The sequence below is a fragment of the Condylura cristata genome, unplaced genomic scaffold (assembly GCF_000260355.1).
Source record: "Condylura cristata isolate star-nosed mole 26May11 unplaced genomic scaffold, ConCri1.0 scaffold00001, whole genome shotgun sequence".
Lineage (NCBI taxonomy): Eukaryota > Metazoa > Chordata > Mammalia > Eulipotyphla > Talpidae > Condylura > Condylura cristata.
In genome coordinates, this window is record NW_004567102.1 from 55,908,414 (window position 1) to 55,927,479 (window position 19,066).

Here is a 19,066-nt window from a genome sequence, read left to right on the forward strand (position 1 = left end):
ATCCACATGGCACAGCTGACATCTCCTGACCTGCCCGCTGCACCCCTCAGTGGTGTACTTTATCAGTCTGCCTGTCTGCTCCCCATCAGTCTGCCTGTTCTGCTCCCTACTCTGTCTCTGGTGAATCCTCTCATTGCCCCTGTACCTCTGTACCTCTGGTCTGTACCCCAGTTCTGTATGCACAAATAAATAAATCTTTAAAAAAATACATGATTATTAAATGAGGAATGCACAAATAATTTTCAAAGTTAGCTCCCCTGGGAGATTAATATTGTAATTAATAAAGAAGCAGATGATGTTTTGGTGTCTGTCAAAAAATAAAAGGCATGTTAGTAAGAAAATTAAAACCACTGAAAAATATGGTATTATGGCTCAGTTCAAAGCATCTTTAACAATAAAAAAATGTTTTCCACCAGGTTCTGTTTCAACATTTGGTGTAACTTACATTGAAAATATTTCTATTGAAGCTATTCTCTCTAGAGCTATTTTAACACACTGATCTCCTAATTTTCTTTTCCGTCTGAATGCTGATTAATGATAGAGAGATGCCATTGCAAAGGATTGGGCGGAAATGCACTGTGGAATCTGGTTGGAAGATCGAGGACGTTTCACTGATTTTAGGGCAGAGCTTGTCAAAGTACAATCCATTCAAAAGCAGCCAGGCTGGGAATATGTGCTCCTAGTTTATAGATGATGCCATGTAGTTTTACTGATTCATAATGGGACTGCAGCATTTTTATTCTGACAATTTAAGCACCAAAATGAAAAATAAAACTGCTCAGTGAAAACTTCTCTTATAAATGGTTTCACATTAAGACTTCCTATCTTGGGTTTACATCAAGAGTCACAACAGGTCTGACATGTAGGAACACAAAACTTTCTCTTGTGGTCACAAAAGATTATTCAAAGAAGGGAAAGCAAACATAGAAACAAAGTCAAGGTGAGCTTTTTTTTTTTCAATAATATAGTAGTTTTTTTTAGGGTGAGCTATTTTTAAGTAAAAGTAACCTTTATGAACTAAAAAAAAAGTCTGCATGATTATTTTCCAAAATGCACAATGGTGTCTTTATCTGCATAGTAAGAATTAAAATGTGAACACCTATACAGTTTCACATACTTTCCCCCAAAATGCCATCAGCACATTGATTAGAATATGCAGCATTCTCCAGAGAGAATGAGAGCTTTTCCACTGCAGCCCTTAAGCCCAACTTGTAATAAGAGACAACACACATTAATAGTTTTATCAAAAAGGAAAAATAGCATTTAAAGATGCAAAACATCATTTTGAGGTTTTCCAGGTACCATAATGATAGTTTTTCTTACCACTGAATATTCATGACACCTCATAAAACTAATGATAAACATAAAAATTGATGTGAACGTTTGACTAATCTGCTCTTATTTGTTTGGAAGAGCTGTCGTAATTGCCTGGTTTGTAAATTAAACATCTGCTATGGGAATAAACAAAAACATAACTGAGCATATTCAAATAAATTGAATTCACTCTGGTTCCATAAATTTTATTATATGGGCTCATCAATTTTATTACACCTGAGCGCAGCATTGCCGCCAAAGACAATGCATTTTTAGGTGTCCTATTTATAAGAATAAATGCTTTCTTTTTCTAATAAAATGCAGATCTCATTTAGATTATTTTTCAAGGTGTGTTTCAATAGAAAAGTTCAACTGATTGAATTCGCTTGCCATATTGGCTGCATATGAGCTGCCACTCCACTCCTGGGCTCCTTGAGGGTTTCAGCAAACGTTAAAATCATCTTTCTATTGCAGCAACACATGTCAAACAAGATACCAGTCATTTCACTTTAGCAAAATTAATCTGCCTGAAAGTTGGCATTGCCATATTTTTCTAGTTTATAAGTCATAAAGATAAAACATTGCAGAACAACTAGCCAGACCAAGGAGTCCAATGAAACTTACAAGCATTTGTTATGATGTGAGAATCATCTTTGATGTTATGTACATTTTTCTTCTGTAGCTAATTCAATGATGATGCAGATCCAATAAAATAAGTCACATCAATATTCGAATTTTCTGTAGATATTATTGAGTAATGTTAGCTATCTTAACACTCAGGTAAATAATAGATGGAAACAATACTTTGCTACTGAAGACAATAAAGCCATTTTTAGGATGACTAGCTGTAAGAGGAAAATGATATAGAGTAACATGAAATGTGAAATGATTCAGAAATTCCCTGCTTTTTTTACTTGTAATGTATATTCCATGTAACTCTGAGCAGTATAAGAGAAGGTATGTTGTGTGATCATTCCACATAAACTTTTTCATATAGATATCATAAATATGTTGACATAGATTCTATTTTTAACAGAAAAGCAAAATTCCTAGTTTGCATGTGAACCCAGAACTTCACATTTACTTCCCTTCATCTCACACGTGCTGACCTAGAGGCTTGATAACTATGTCTCTAACAATTTGGTCCTTTTCTGGCCCCTTGTTTTCCCTGGAGAAAGAAACAACTCTATTATTGCTCTATCAGGAATTTTGTAAGCTGAAGGACATTTAAAGAATCTTGAAAAAGAGATTCTTCTGACTGCAAACTGTCAGATATTTCAAATATTTAGCATGTTCACTGAGGAATTCTTATTTATAGATAATTCTCATACATCGAGGTCTATCCATGGTGGCACAATGGGTTAAAGAACATCATTATGAAGCTCTTTGAAGCCACTGCAGCATGAGTTCGATTCCCCACCAGGGAGCAGACCCCCATGATGTGGCAGACATCTCCTGATCTACCAGCTGCTCCCCTCAGCAGTGTATTTCAGTCAATCTGCCTGTTCTGCTCCCCACTCTGTCTCTGATGAATCCTCTCACCCACCACACCTCTTGCCTGTAGCCCAGTTCTATAAGCATGAATAAATAAATCTTCCAAGAAAAAAAAAAAAACTGAGAAAGACTTTTTAGTCATGCAGGTAGCAACAAGATTCTAATCAAATTTCCAGGCCTGTGATCCAACTAGTCACTTGATTGTCACTTGAAGTATCAGGTATGAAAAATAAATCACCAAGATTTGCTCAGAAAAAAAAAAATCAAAAGGTGGACTCATACTAGAACAATATGTGATTGAACCAAAGTAGATTAGATCATTAAATGTCACTGACTCTGATTCTTTAAAATACACATCACCCACCAGGAGAGAACATGGCAGAAATACTAACCCCAATTTTCACATAATTAGAGAGGCTTTGATTTAGTAGTGATAATAATCTTATGAATTGTATCTTGTTTGGTCTACTAGCTATATTAACAGTAGCCCACTGCTTTTAACAGATGAATAGTTACTACTAGCTATATTAACAGTAGCCCACTGCTTTTAACCGATGAAATAGTTACTGCCTGATGTTATACTTCATGGTGGTAATAACAATTAGGCATGAATAGTTTCCATTATAGTTGATAGAAAAAATATAAACTTTCACTCTCTTATAATGTTTTAGTAGGACTTGAGCCTCCCTGATACAGACATGTTTCAATCCGATAAAAGTATTTTGAAAGGTAGTAGAAAAATAGTGCTATTTTTCATTGCCAAAAAAAAGGAGAGATTTGATTTCAACATCATAGTTAACAAAAAAAGCATACTGACTGAAAGATGCATTGTGTTTGTGAACTAGCTATAATCAATTTAAGTAGTCATTTAATAGTAAATCTTGAGTAGTTTTGCAAATCCTTAAAACTTTAACTCATGTCAAAGTTTAGATTTACATTTTGAATGGGATTCAATAAAGCAAAAATCATTATGTTCTAGTAAGATGCCATAATTATCACTGTTCTATTATTTGGAGAAAACACAAATTTCAGCAATTAAAATTAAAATCGGTCATCTTTCCGAGGCTGTTATGATTATTTAGATATATGAGAGTTTTTTGTTTTTGTCTAATACTAAATAAATAAAACCTGCTGGTTATTCAATACTTACTTCTGAGTTTATTCTGGGAAAGACATTTTATCAGGAATAGTAAATGAAACAGTGAAAACAACAGCTAAGGCCCTTGCCTTCATGGAACTCACTTTCATTGGAGGAAGATCTTTATTAAACAATGAAATCTAATCATGCCATGGCAATTGTAAGAGATGTTCTGGAAAGGCAGAGCTTTTAAATCTCAAATGTACATTTGAGTTACCTAGGGATCTTATTAAAAAGTAGATTATGGTGTAGTAAATCTGGAACCTGAAGTTCTATATTACAGCAAGTTTTCAAGCTATGATAATGCTACAGGTTAATCTACAGGCCACAGTTTGAGTAGCAAAAACTAGGGTTCTATAGAATGTATGAGAGGGAATAAGTAGAAATTGTAAGAGTAGGAATGGATTCTCCGAGAAATGATGAATAAGTGGTAAAGAACAACAGAGTAAGAAGTGAATTGATGAATAGAGAAGGACCAATAATATTTCATCAGAGAGAGCAGTGTGAACTCTTCATCAGAGTGAAAAGGCTGGTGGGATAGAATCAGGCTACACTATAGGAGCTACAAGGCCAGCATGGCAGGTGGAAGTCTTGAAATCAATGACCTTGGCATGAGTCAAATTAGTAAGGGGTTTAAGAAGGAACATGGAAGCATAGTGATAAGAATCTGAAAGTAAAGGGTTGAGAAAAAGGTTCAAGAAAATGGTTTTCTGATCACAAGAGTACCCACAAATAACTTTTTGTCTAAAGAGACAAAAGGAAAACAAAGTATATAATAAATTTAAGAATTTAATTGTATACACTAGATTCAAATCAGGTAGCATCCAGACTTATACGCAGACATGAATGGAAACAAGTAATATTAGGGAGGAAAAAAAAAAAAAAAGGCAGGTTGGCCATTGCAAGGTTACTTCTCTCCTTAATAGGACACAGGAGTCTATCTGACAGACTACCTAACCAGGGCTGATAAAATGATTCCTGTTGGACTGGTTTAAGTTTCCATTTCTGGGACAGCTGAAACTGTAATTAAGTTAGGTCTTGATTGTATGGGTGGCTGAGCATAAGAGACTCCATTTTCTACCTGTTGTCTTACTTTTAATCTACATAATGGAGTTTGCTGAGAAAAGCAATCCAGTTGAAATCCAGGGTTTCAAAAAGTTGTTTGTGTGTATTCCTTATAGATGAGAGTTAGAAAGGAAGCTGAAAAATTAAAGAATAGCCCTAGGAATTTCCAGAAGCTGATATTGGAAGTAAGAGAGAAAGGCCAGAAGAACAAGCTGTGACTCTCCAAAGTCTTCATGAAGTCACACTCAACAGCAAAAGAGGAGGAAAATGAAGCCAAATTTAAAATGGATTAGAAATGCTGTTAGTGCTAACAAATGCCAGAAGTCATGGTAAGTAAGTATAAGTAATAAGGACTTTGAATCTTGCTGCAAGATTCAAGACTCATCTCAGTGTTCTCATGACCTGGAGAATGTGAACTACGCATGTATCTATTCTGTTCAACAATTTCTTCATCTCTAAAAAGGTGATACAAGTATTAACTTCCTAAATTGATGAAAGGATCACATGCAGGGACATATGTAAAGGGCTTCCTGGTACACAGAAAATAGTTAATGTACTTTGATCCATTATTATTTGTGTTCTTGTACAAACCATGTACATATTCATCTTAATTTCTGAGGATGATAAATTTGTTACATATAACAAATTCTCTAATTAAAAAATATATGATCTTATTAGGAGAAAAATATTTACATATGCAAATTTAAAAAGTCAAATTACTCAATTTTCTTGGGTGAATATACTTTTCATTTGTGTGTTTTTGGAATTCTTCTAATAGCTCTGCACTCTATTCTCTCAGCATGCTATATTTTCAGAACATCACCATCAGAAACAATTATCCAGAATACAAATCTATAAATTCTTTTGTTTTGCATGATTATTCGAGCAAGTTGTGCAAAGACAGCCCTTGTACAAGTATCAGGTATACTGTTTTCATAAATGAGTGTTTCCAGTTTCAAAATAAAACCAATGTTCCTAATCTTCCCTGTTGCAGGGTGTCAAGAGAGGAAAGAGATGGTCAGTGAGACACACAGTACCCAATAGGAAATCTCCCTCACATTTTATTTTATTTTCTTCCTCCTGTTTATGGGAATGTGAATGTGAAGGTTGAAGTGCAGTTGTCATCTACAAGAATGAAGTGGTAATCATGTTCTAATGATAGAGAAGCAGCAAGATAAAAAAAAATGTCTGCATATCTAACCACATGCCTTAGCACCAATCAGTGTAACCTTCATGTTGGTCCTTTTTATTTATTTATTTATTTATTTATTTATTTATTTATTTATTTATTTATTTTCTGTAGTAACTTAGGGTGACAAGAATGTTGTTTTTCCCTTAGATCCCAAGAACCATGTTGGTCCTTTTATGTGAACAGTAAAGTTATACTGCTTTAATTTCAATTATTTTGACATTTCCACCACAGCACCATAGTAGATTCTTCATGAAAAGATGGCTGACTGACTGAATGAGTGGATGGTTGTTATCTAACTAGATTCAAGGATGCAGATATTGAGGTATCTAGAGAGATAAATATATTACTATGTCTATATTCATCTACCTAAAGATATTTAAAATGAAGAACTTTTCTTGTACAAATAATATTATTATCAAATTTCTTTGAAATTTTGAATATGTTTGAAGAAATGAGGTTTTTTAAAACATATGAGTACATCTATACATTTATATGTGGCACAGAGCTAAACTTTAACCATCCAAAAGATGATTATTGAAAGTTTATTATTGCTAGTACAGAAAAAGTAGTACAGCTGTTGATTTCCCAAAGAAAGTAACTGCGTATCACACCACTGAAAGTGCTCCAGAGAGAGTTAAAGAAATTGGAAAGGTTGTCATCTAGAAATCTTAAGTTTCATCTAAAAGATATGCATAACTGTCACTAGTATTGATTATTACACTCAATGAGATTTGATAATTTTTTCCTGAAATTTAACCTATCTAAACATGCAAAGTGCAATATGTCCAATCTTGTGATAGTTGGCAGTAGACACCTGCAATAAACCTTTAAATGACAGTCATCTTTTAAGAGAGTTCCCCTGCCTCTCAGTAGGACACTAATTACATCATAACAGCACAACATTCATGACCTAACCTAAGCTTAATTATGGTCATATGTTGATGAATGGTGTTTTGGTTGGTGAAGGTTTCCATAAATGACAGTGGTCTCAATAGGCTGTACTGTATAGCCTCTGGGTCCAGTAGACTATACCATCTAGGTTTGTGTAATTACATTCTATGATGCAGACACAAAGACCATAACACCTAATGATACATTTCTGAAATAGATGTCTGCACCTCCCAAAGACCCCACCCCTAAGTACCTTCACTTGGGAATTAAAGTTTCACTGTATAGATTTGGGAAGGCAATATAAACATAGAGTTTCACACCATTCTTATGTTGATATTCATATGGCTATAGTGGAATTTGGCACAGATACTCAACAATTGAATTAAGTTTCATATTGTCAATAGCTTTTCTTAGGTTGTGAGCTACTGAAAGACATATTTCTGTCTTAAATGTATCATTTCCTAAAATAAATTGTGATAGTTCCTTAAACAAACTATCAAGCTAATTGTAAAGCATCATTGAAGCAAAATGAAAAAAAAAATTAAAGATAAAAATTCAAAATTATAAAGGATCAGAATTTAAACATATGTCTTATTATTTTTATAGATAAAAGTCAGGGTTAAGTGTTTAGATCATGCATAGGATTCTTTTATATATATAAACTTAATTTTTGTAAACAAACAAATAATGAGGGAAGAGAAGCTTTCCAAACATTGCTGCTTTGTGACCATACATACATACATACATACATACATACATAATTATCAGCAACATCATTAGCTTAAACTGGACAGTTGGGAGGTCAATGAATCTCTATTCTCTTCTATAGGGAGAATAGGTTCAAGTTTCAAGTGAAGAATCATTTCTAAACACTTACATTGAAAACAAAAATATCCCAAACTTGCATTGCTTTTTCCATATTGTTTAGTGGCTAACACTTTTTTTCCGATTCAATATCCTATGCTAACAATATGTCTCTAAAAAAGAGAATAACTAAAAGGAAACAGGGATAGAGTACAAGATATATGTGGCTAAGAAAGCTTTTAATATCTCCATCTAAGCTGAAGTCCCATACTCAACTGCTGGATTCACAATCAAAAAGCATGCTAAAACCACATTTAATTCCCTAACCTTAATGAAAGCTAAAACATTATTCTTGATGTTACTATTGTCATTTGGTCAGAGAAAACATGCACAGTTCAAATTATTAGACAAATGAGAGTAAATTCAGTATGACATATACTTTAATAGAAAGATAGAAAGCATGCTTGTAGCCAACGTGTATTAAATGAGAAATAATCACTCAAAACATGCCATAAAAACTTGGTGTGCTAAAAAGTCTCTGCCTTTAAAATTGAAGTTTAAAACAGAGTATTACATGTGCTGTGCAATAATCAATGCATTCATGGTGAATGCCATCATCTGAGCACACAATCATAAGACTAAATTTCCATCAAGCCTGAGCAAGTGTTATAGTTTTTGTTTTCCAAAAGTGCAGCAGAAATCTCCTTGTTGTTTAAAATAGAGTAGCTTCTAATAATCCTAGGAAATGGACCTTTTGCAATGGTATTGGCATTTTCTGTCAAGTCATGTAAAAATGATTTAGGATTTTTGTTTGTAGACTTGAAGAAAGCCATTTTTTTTCTTTTCATACCTAGCCTCATAATAAATGTCTTAATCATTAGGAAGCCCATTTGCAGTCTTTTACTTGCAATTTCCTATAAATAGCCTGCTTCTATATTGAAAATGTCCCAGGGCAGCATTAATTTTGTGGCAGGAAAATAATATCCTCATGCTACTTTGTGTATGGAAACTTGTATTTAAGACAGAATGACATTCAAAGGACGTTTTTGAGGTAGGAATAAAGAAATAAATGTGGACATTTTGTCCTGTATACGGGAGCCCTCTACATGTAGTCACTTGAAATATAACAAAACTGAAGGCCATTTAGCTTTCAAAAAGAAAAAAAAATAGATAAACTGAAAGTGAATGTTTCTTCATTTCATAATGAGAATTTCTTCTAAGAGCATACTTCGTTATCGACAATTTTGTCATCCAAACATTAAAAGACTTGGAAAAATCAAAAATACCTTATTCACAAATTTCTAAGACTTTGTCATCCCAGCTCGTTTGTACCACCACAACTGTTTATTTTGTCCCCACCAGGCACAGCCTTTCCTAGCACTATCTTTGGAGGGTGAGAACACCCAAATAGCCCTGTTTCAGCTGGACCTCTATTGCTAGCCTTGTTCTTCACCCCTTGAGCGATCTCTTCATTCCTACTCCTCTATTCCCATAACCATTGTTTGGAAAGCCACCGACAATAATTGCTATCATACCAACAACCTTTTAACACAGCATGAAAAATATCATTTCTTTCTTCCATATATTCTCCATTCTAATGGCTCCTCAATAGAAAAGTTCCCATTTAAATTAGCTATGAGTAAATTTAAAGATAAATTCTTGCTACAAGAGGATTTATTGAAAACTTACATCAGCTCTTCCTCAGGCAAGCTTTATTTTGACCAGACTGTAGGTCAGTAAGAGTCAGGCTTCTTGCACCTCCCCTCTAAACACAGGTAACCAAACTCTATCTAAAGTCCCTCCTATGGTTTCTGTGTTTAACTGAACCCTTTCTGCCCTAGTTAGGGTAATCCAGCCATTACTGACATATTATGGGAAATCTGGAGGAAATCTCCCAAATTGAGTCCTAGTTCTGTCACTTTGTAACTTTGTAAGCTATTCATCTCCTCATTGGCAAGTGTGACTATGATGTCTCTCAACCTTTAGAGTTGTTTGAGGATTAAATGAGTGAGTACAGTCAGAGCAATGAGAACAATGCCAGACCTAATTGAAATATAATTTATAATAGTAAGAACAAATAAAATACCATGGTAGATGGGAAGCTATTAAAACTACAGAGGAATGAAGAACAAAAGCCATACAAAAGTAGCATAGAAAACATAGTCCTGGTTCTGAAAATGTGATAGAACTGTGGTTAGAGAGATGCTAATATGAGCTAGCAACATAAAAAAGATGCCCCAAAGAAAGATCATAAGTGAAATTACACGAACACAGTTTGTGAAAGCCTGTGAGTGTGTTTGATTAATGTGGAGTTTAGAACTGCAGCAGGTCAGAAACATATTTTCTTAATTTCCTCTGAGGGTTTCAAAATTAATTATATTTGAAGAACTAGCCTCTTCAATAAAAGTAGAAAGAAATAAAAATAGGTGGCTCAGAAAAACAAAATTTTCCAGTGAGTTTTATTTTTAAATTATCAACATTCTTGATAATGAATGTGAAGGAAACAATGTGCAACAGATATATTGAACATGCAAAATTAAAAGCAGGCAGAAAGTTAATTTGTCTTCTAAATACATTTTGGAACCTAGGATCATCTCTTTTGGTTGAAACATGAAGGATTCTAGGATATGCTAAAGGTACATGGGAAACCTGACAAAAGATCTTTTTCTAAAACTGAGGGAGGGAAGAAAACAGTAATTGTTATGGTGAAGGCAAATAACCACGTCATTATATACAGTGATGGAGCTTTAGGGGGAGCTGAGCAAGCATCCCCTTGTCGCCCAAAACCGTCTAAGAGCAGCATCTAATAGAGATGAAGTCTTTCAAGGTATGTTGCTCAGAACAGAAAGATTAGGAAAAATAATTGCTGCATTATAAATTGAAAAACATATCAAGGTCACACCCACGCACCTGTTTGTGTGGCTGCCTGCAGCAAAAACCTTCCTGACATCTGACACCCTAAGGACAGATTTCCTACTGTGGCTCACAGTCACCAGCCCAAAAATAAGCTGCAGTGTGTTTGTGTAAATGACTCAGGCTTGTTCTAACTGGTCTCATTGTTTTGATTTTACAATCTGGGCAATGAGAGACTGATGTGCTAAAAGGAATCTTATATTTTAGTCTCTCACATATTAGCAGGTGGCAAATTTGGTGTGATCAGACCCAAAAACTGTTGTAAATATGCTAGCTATAAAAGAAGGATTACTCATACCTGGGTGTGTGTACCAGAAACTTCTTATGCACCACTTCAAGTCCCTTCAGCCTTTTCTGTCTTGTTGCACCCACTGGCTCTACGAGCTGTTGGTAGGTACAGTATAAGCTGACAGTGCCCTGCTTGATATCTACACTGGGCACTCCTTGCCTCCACTCTTAGAGCTTTGCACTTAATACTAAGGCATAAGACACTATGTACTCCCAGCAGTGCAAATACAAATGAGCAGCTCAAAGGGGTTAAGAACTTTGTAAGGCAAACTTTTAACCAATAAGCTATAGGATCCAGTGAATAGTTTGTCTTTCCTTCTGAACCCTGTTGAAGTTCATGGTTCTCAGAAGCAATCATTGAGAGGACATTTTCCAAAATGCTAGAAAATTGTCTCTAGATTAAGCAGCAAAAGATCAGGACCAATTGCAGTGCTGAGAAGTGGGTTTTTCCACAAGAAGCAATTTTTGGAGGCTATCTGAATATCTTACAATTCAAATTAATTCTAACACTGTCTACATGGAGATAATAACAGATTCAAAGGCTAACAGAGTCAGGCCTATAGGAGTATCTACCCCCTATTCCAGAGTCTATTTGCAAGCCCAAGACATTATCTGTGCTTCTGACCAACTAGCTACAGATAGGATGTTCCAATGACCCCTCCCTTGGTTCATTTTCTGGGCATACTGAGCCTTCAGACAACTTAGGGATAATTAGGCAGCTTCAAGGACAGTATAGGGAGGGACCTGGGAAGAGTTAAGGGAGGCTCCAGAGATAAGGGTGACACATTCCAAAGGGGATTAATCAAACACCCCAGGACTGGAGGCAACAGTGCATTCTGGAACAAGGACAATAAAGAAAAAGAACTCAAAGAGGACTGGGACATAGAGACTTAGTTCTGGGAGCAGACACATTCAGGCAGTGGGTGAGACCACTGAGAACTAACTGATCACAAAGAGACTGGTGGAGCTTTAGAATAATTAGGGGGAAAGGTCTATATTCCCTGGGGCATGACTCCCTTGCCCCTTCTTGGCCTGGTTCCACTGGCCTGAGAGTCCCACTTTATTTCTGTCCTCATTCTCCTTAATAAACTTGTCCTTTCTCTAAACAAATTTGCCTCTTCTTGCTTGCATGCCTGAGTGTCTGTGAAGTTCTTGCTGTGCCTTTGTGTGACACAACCCATGGTGGTCTAGTGGCTGGGATTCAGCACTGCCACTGGAGCCTGGTTCCATTCCTGGTTGGAAGACTAAATCTGACATTTCGGTATCAATAGTGTAAAATGTTCTAGGAAACCCTCAACCTCCACCCAGATCTAGCAGACAGAGGTATCTGCATAGACTTGAATTCTGTGAATAACATTTTGATAAATGTCACTTTTATATATATATATATATATATGTATATGTATATATATATGTATATACAGAAGTCTACTGCTTCTGAGTAAAATGAGTTTTCAGTCCCCACTGATGATTAGGAATAGGATAATAAAGATATAAATGATGGGTAACCAGTCATTGCATTTCCACAGTATTTTTCTCCAGGAATCAAGGAATCACTAAAAATTCCCTGCATTTGCCTGCCTCTGTACTTGGAAAGCATGTAAGTTCCTTTAACTTAGGATGGGATACTCCCTTTTTCAAGAATAACTACATTTTTATATTATTGCTGATGGAGGCTAAGAGTTGAAAATTTGGGAAGTAGGCCTCACAAGACCAGAAACTATCACACAAGATCAGAAGCTGGAGGTAGGGGTAGACATTATTAACACAGTCATTAAACAAACTATATAGAAAAGTATCCAGAGGCCAGACTGAGGTGCAGGTGAGGTGGGGATATAGAGGGTGAGTCACTCCAAGTGTAGAAAAACCTTTAGGCACCAACCCTAGAAATAATTAATTTAACAGCAGTTAACAACCCCACAGAGGAATGGATGTCTCCCAAAGAGAACACAGTATCAGTGCAATCTCTGCCCTGGAACGGGACAGCAGCCCTCTGCCTGCCTGTGACTATGCAGGTTTCTCCTCACCACCTTCCACCCTTTGTTGTAAAGCAGCAGAGGCATCTCTATTCCCAGGCTGCTCACCTGTGACTGTGCAGGTGTGTCCTATCAAACCTGACCCTTTGGGGGGAAGCTAGGCTCTTTCTACTTATGTCTGAGCAAGTATTCTTTACTTTTCTTCCCTTTTTATAATAAATCTGCTTTGAATACAACTAAAAATCTCTGCCACTGAAAGGGGAGATCTGATGAAACTTTTCTCAGAGGAACCCATGGTCCCTGGCCTCTGAATACAACACCTTTCCAAACTGACATCAATTGACTGACTGTTCCTATGTCAACACACTAAACTGAAACATTTGATGATGAGAACAATTATTTTATTTTTAAAGATTTATTTATTGTATGCACACAGAACTGGGATACAGGCCAGAGGTGCAGGGGCAGTGAGAGGATTCACCAGAGACAGACTGGGGAGCAGAGCAGACCAACTGAATAAGTACAATGCTTAGGGGACAATGGGTGCCGTGCAGTGCTATGTGGGTCACCCCCAGGGAGGTGCTTCCACTCCGGGGAAGTGGCTTCAGCTTCTTAGTGCTGTGCTTTAACCTGCTGCACCACCAGGGAGGGCCCCAAGAATAATTCTTATAGTATAAAATCTACTGGACTGCTTCTTGGGTTCAATGCTCATTTTGATTGTCTAGTTAGCCTCTGTCCAACTTTCATTAAGACTTTTATTCCAGTTCACAAGTTAAATAACTGGAGTGGCTCATAGAACTCAGAAATATTTTACTTAATGGAGTGACAGTTTATTTTAAAAGAATGGAATTCAGAAGTAGTTATATGAAAAAGATGAATAGGAAAGGTATGGGGAAGGGTAAGACATTCCATACTGTATATAAGTATATCTCTATTTCCAAATCTCCATGTCCAGCAGTGCAGTACTGGGAATCCTGTCTTTTTGTTTTTTTTGTGGAAAGCATATCACATAGGCTTAATGAATTCATTGTCCACTGATGAATGGTTTAAGTCCCATTAGCCTCCTCTGAAGTGAAGGTGTTAAGGGGAAGGATGTCCTAAAAGAACTCTGCAGAGTCTTGTGGACTCCATCCCTTATTCCAGCTTTCTGGATTCCACCCCTTCAGTGACTGGAAAACTACAACTCCCAGCAGCACCAAGGAGAAAACTGTGTGGACCTAAGGGTTAAGCTAAGCCAGCATTCTGGGACTTTGGGAGGTAAATAGTGAGGAGTTTTCCAACTGTCACTCTGGAGAGATAACTGTTCTCACTCTCACAAACCCCAGACCTTGTGACTGGGGCTAACAGCATTAGTTTGGGACTAGAGCTCCAAGTTAGCCGGGCAGGTAAAGTATTCCAGGTACTTTGTATCCCTCTCTCTTTGCCTGGGTTGTTTCCTTTTCCTTTCCCCTTTTTGTAAATAAACCCATTACCCTTTCTGTGTGTGCCTTCAGAAAATTACATTTTCAGTTTGCAGGCAAGGCCCCACAGACAGGCAGTCCAAGTCCACTCTGGGCTACCCTGTAACAAAGGGAGTTAAGACGGAAAGTTCCAACTCTCTACTTAGTATTAGTCTCCCTAGAAATCAGTCTCAAAGCCATTCGATCAACATAAACCCGGTTATTTTCAGGTATCTTAATACCTTAACACTTGAAAATATCCAATGACTCTGATAAAATCCAAAATTAATAGGCATACAAAGAAATCATAAAATATGACTCATTTCCAAAGTAAAAATTAATAATAAAAACTGTCTACAAGATGATGTAACATTTGTCCATTGTTACATATTTCCTCAATGTTGCATGATCACAAATTATAAATTACAACTTTCTATTTAGAACCACCAAACAAAATCAAACTTGAAACTTCCCTTGAAATATAGTGTTACTAATACAGGAAGAATAGACCTACTTTGCAATTCCAGTCTTTACTTTTCAAGGACAAATAGAAAACAATATTCTATAATATATTTTTATTGTAATGAAGGTCTGATAATCAATAAGAAGTCATATGGTGATAGTTTAAAAAGTAGTCATTAAAGTTAGATGTAATTTGCTAGGCATTTAAAAAAATGTTAGGAATCATGCACAGAATAATAAAGAACAGTGGTTGTCTGGCTGAGATAGAAGTGTGGTAACTGTAATATGTTCTGATAGATGTTTTAGAGGGGTAATAAAATATTTTATAACTTGATTGTGGTAGTTAAATGAGCATATACATATGCCAATACTCATTCATTTGAGCACTTAAAAGGAACACTTTTTTAAAGATTTATTTATTTATGCATACAGAACTGGAGTACAGGCCAGATGTACAGGGACAGTGAGAAGATTCATCAGGGACAGAGTGGGGAGCAGAACAAGCAGACTGACTAAGTACACTGCTGAGAGGAGCAGCAGGCGGGTCAGAGAGGTCTGCCGTGCCATGTGGGTCACCTCTTGGGCAGGGATCAAATTCATGCTGAAGTGGCTTTAGCTTCTTAGTGCTATGCGTTAACATGCTGCACCACCAGGGAGGGCCCAGGAACACTTTTTAATATGCAAACTATGCCATAATTTTTTAATTTATTTAAAGAAATGTGGAGCAAGCTCACCAACTTTCTGCATTCCTAAGAAATCAAATACTCAGTTAATAGTGTCAGCATAAAGTAGTTTTGGGGAAACTTGCCTCTGCCTACAGATAAATCAGCCTTTCAACCCTAACCCAAGAAAATATAGCAGGGCACCAGAGATTAATACTATGAGCAGAGGAGAGGAAACCGGATCCAGCTTCATCTTCTTTTAGAATCAACACATCTTTGGGTTTAGGGCAATCCAGAACCAGAAGCCTCTCTTATCCAGAAAAGCTTTGTTCTTTATGTTGATTATCCACTGTCTCTGGATATACAAACTGCTCCTTAGGTTTGACTCCTCACTTGATTTTCTAATAAACTATTAAATATATATATTTACTTGTTAGACTAAAAAACTCTGTGCAGCAATTCTTGAGCCTTTATTTTTCAGTTCAGACTTGTTATTTAGTCAAAATGTAATTTAATTCAAATTTATAATTGAAGGAAAATACTTTAATGAAGAAGACTGTTTCTTCAAATTATCTACTTAATTTGGAAATATGGGGATTATTATGTAACAAAACAACTTTGAGAAAACACATCAAGTGACACTCAGAGAAGAGAGGAAGAGGACAAAAGAAAAAATTAAGGTAGTATATTTCCTGTTAATGACCCCCCACAAATTGGGTATAAAATGTAGACTTCAGAAAGATAATACAGGTAGTTGAGAAAATGAAATGGACTAATGATCCAGAAACATCATAAAGAGCTGCAGGTTCAGCTTTGCATCTTTAGTATCAACAAGCTGAGCTCCAAGTAGTTTGTAATGGTTTCATTATCACTTTTCTGTATTTCTCCAGGTTTAATGTGATAGCAACTTTTAAATTCCAAGCTAATTGGAAGCTCCGGTATAATAATTCCCCACCTCCCTTTGTTTTTTTAACCATTAATATCCATATTATGAAGTTACTTGAGGATCTTTATTTTTATAAATTATTTTTGGACTTTTTAAAATAAACAAGAGTAACAAATTAGTTCCATAGACCTGAACTCTAAAACCTAATTATATTCATTCATCTATGTACTTGACAAATACTGAAAAAAAAAAATGCTATGTGTAAGACATTAATAGATACTGAAGATCAGGGGAAAAATACATACATACTACATATTTTATAGATTTTATATATGGAAAGGTAGTGATGGAAAAAAAAATGCCAGTACCAAACAGAAAATCAAATTGAATTATCAAATACATTGCCTAGATGTCTAGTCAAGATAATATCTGTCAATAAGATCCAATGAAAGTTAAAAACCTCCTAGTTAAAAGCTACCAAAAACAAAATAAAGCTTTAGGTTGACCTTGAAATACAGCATGACAAAGATAAGAAAAATAGATCTATTTTGTAATTTCTGTCTTTACTTTTCCAAGGAAAATGGAAAAATATTCTGTAATATATTTATCATGACTAATTAAGGTTAACAGAAGATTGGATTGGATAGCAATATTTATTTTTATTTTAAAAGTGAAAAATGAGCTTTAAAAGTATATTGTCCTCAAAGCCCAAAACATCCTACTATATTTTTTCCTGAAACCACTTTCATGAACTATCAGAAGCAATGTGTTACTGGAAAGAGAAATGGGTTTATACACATAAATTCACATTTCATTGGCTCTTTTCCCATGGAAAATACAATCCAAATATATTCTATAGCTATAAACATTATATGTTAAATGCAAAATTGTTTCTGACTATAATTTTAATTGCTGTACATGATTTATAAAAAGGAGGAATAAACATGAATACAAAGGGAATCCAAATGTAATCAAAATACAATATACCAGTGCCATCCCTGTGGCTCAACGGGTTAGGACGCAGCACTGCAAGCAAGCGACAGCCATTTCGGTGTAAGTTCAATCCCCCTCCCCAGAGGTGATTCACATGGTGTGGCAGACCTCTTCTGTCTCACCTGCTTCTCCTCTCAGCAGTGTACTTATGCAGTCGGCCTGTTCTACTCCACTCTGTCTCTGGTAAAGCCTCTCACTGACCACGCCTGCACCTCTGGCCTGTACCCCAGTTCTGTATGAATAAATAGATCTTTTATATATATATATGTGTGTGTGTGTGTGTGTACACACACACACACACACACACACACACACACACACACACACACACACACACACACACATATATATATCACATACTAGATAAAATAAGGGCTTGGGATTGAATGGACTAATCAACTTGGGGAGAAATAGCACTATAGACATATTCATAACAGTAGTTTCATAGAAAATCATGGACCTATATTTAAATTTTCTAAGCCCATTGATTGCCTACAAGCACCAGTAAATGATTGTTTATGGGAATTTAGATATTGCTCTTCATTATTACTTTTCTGTATTTCCAGTTCTGAATGTCTGTTTTTCTCTCTCTCTCATATATATATACATATAAACATATATATTCCTTATATCACAATATAAGGAATTGTGATAATAAACACTAGTTATAATAACACATAATAACACTATTTCAATGTCTGGTATTATTTATATCCACTGTAAAGACTGCATAAAAATTACCTTGAAAACTGATAAAAACATGTTTGTTAGACATTAGTTTAATAAAACCCAAAAATATTTGCATTCCCTTAGGATCCATGTTTTTCCTCCCAATATAAAGATTATATACAGTAGTTAAAATTATAGCCAAGAAATTATTTCAAATTTAACTTGTAATATTGGTAGTCGCAGAATACATGTAGTCCATATTTTAGGAAAGGAACCAATAAAGTGTGAAATCACATATGCAAGTCCATTTCACTTTGTGAGTGACTGAGTGAGTGTGGGTAGACAGAGAGCACTAGTGAGAAAGAGATTGATGGAGGACATTTAAATGACAGGTGATCAATAGATATCCTACTGGTTATTGGGTCATTGGTTATGTTTCCCTAGACAATGCTATCTAAGTAGAATCTTTTTTTCTTTTTTTCTTTTAAGAAAATGTAGCTGGATCCCCTCCATTTTGCAGCCAAAAACATCTCATGCTAAAATTAAGAAACGCTAATCACAAAATTGCATTTTTTCCCTCTAGGATTACCACTTCTCACTGAATTGTAACCTCTATTTTCACTTTAGGATTAACCATTAACTGGTTTGGCTGCAGTCCTGGGAGATTGGAAAATTGACTGTGCTACACCCCTAGTAAAATTATTTGCATCACTCTGAGTGGATAATGGCATCAGAATCATGCATTTACTGATTGTTGAGAAAATACCCTGTTGGGACAGTCAAAACATCTTGATTTCTGTTACAGATATTGTCTATCACCATCACATTGTCAGATCTTGAAATGTGAAGCTTAGCACTTCCTTCAAATTCCTTTACCCCT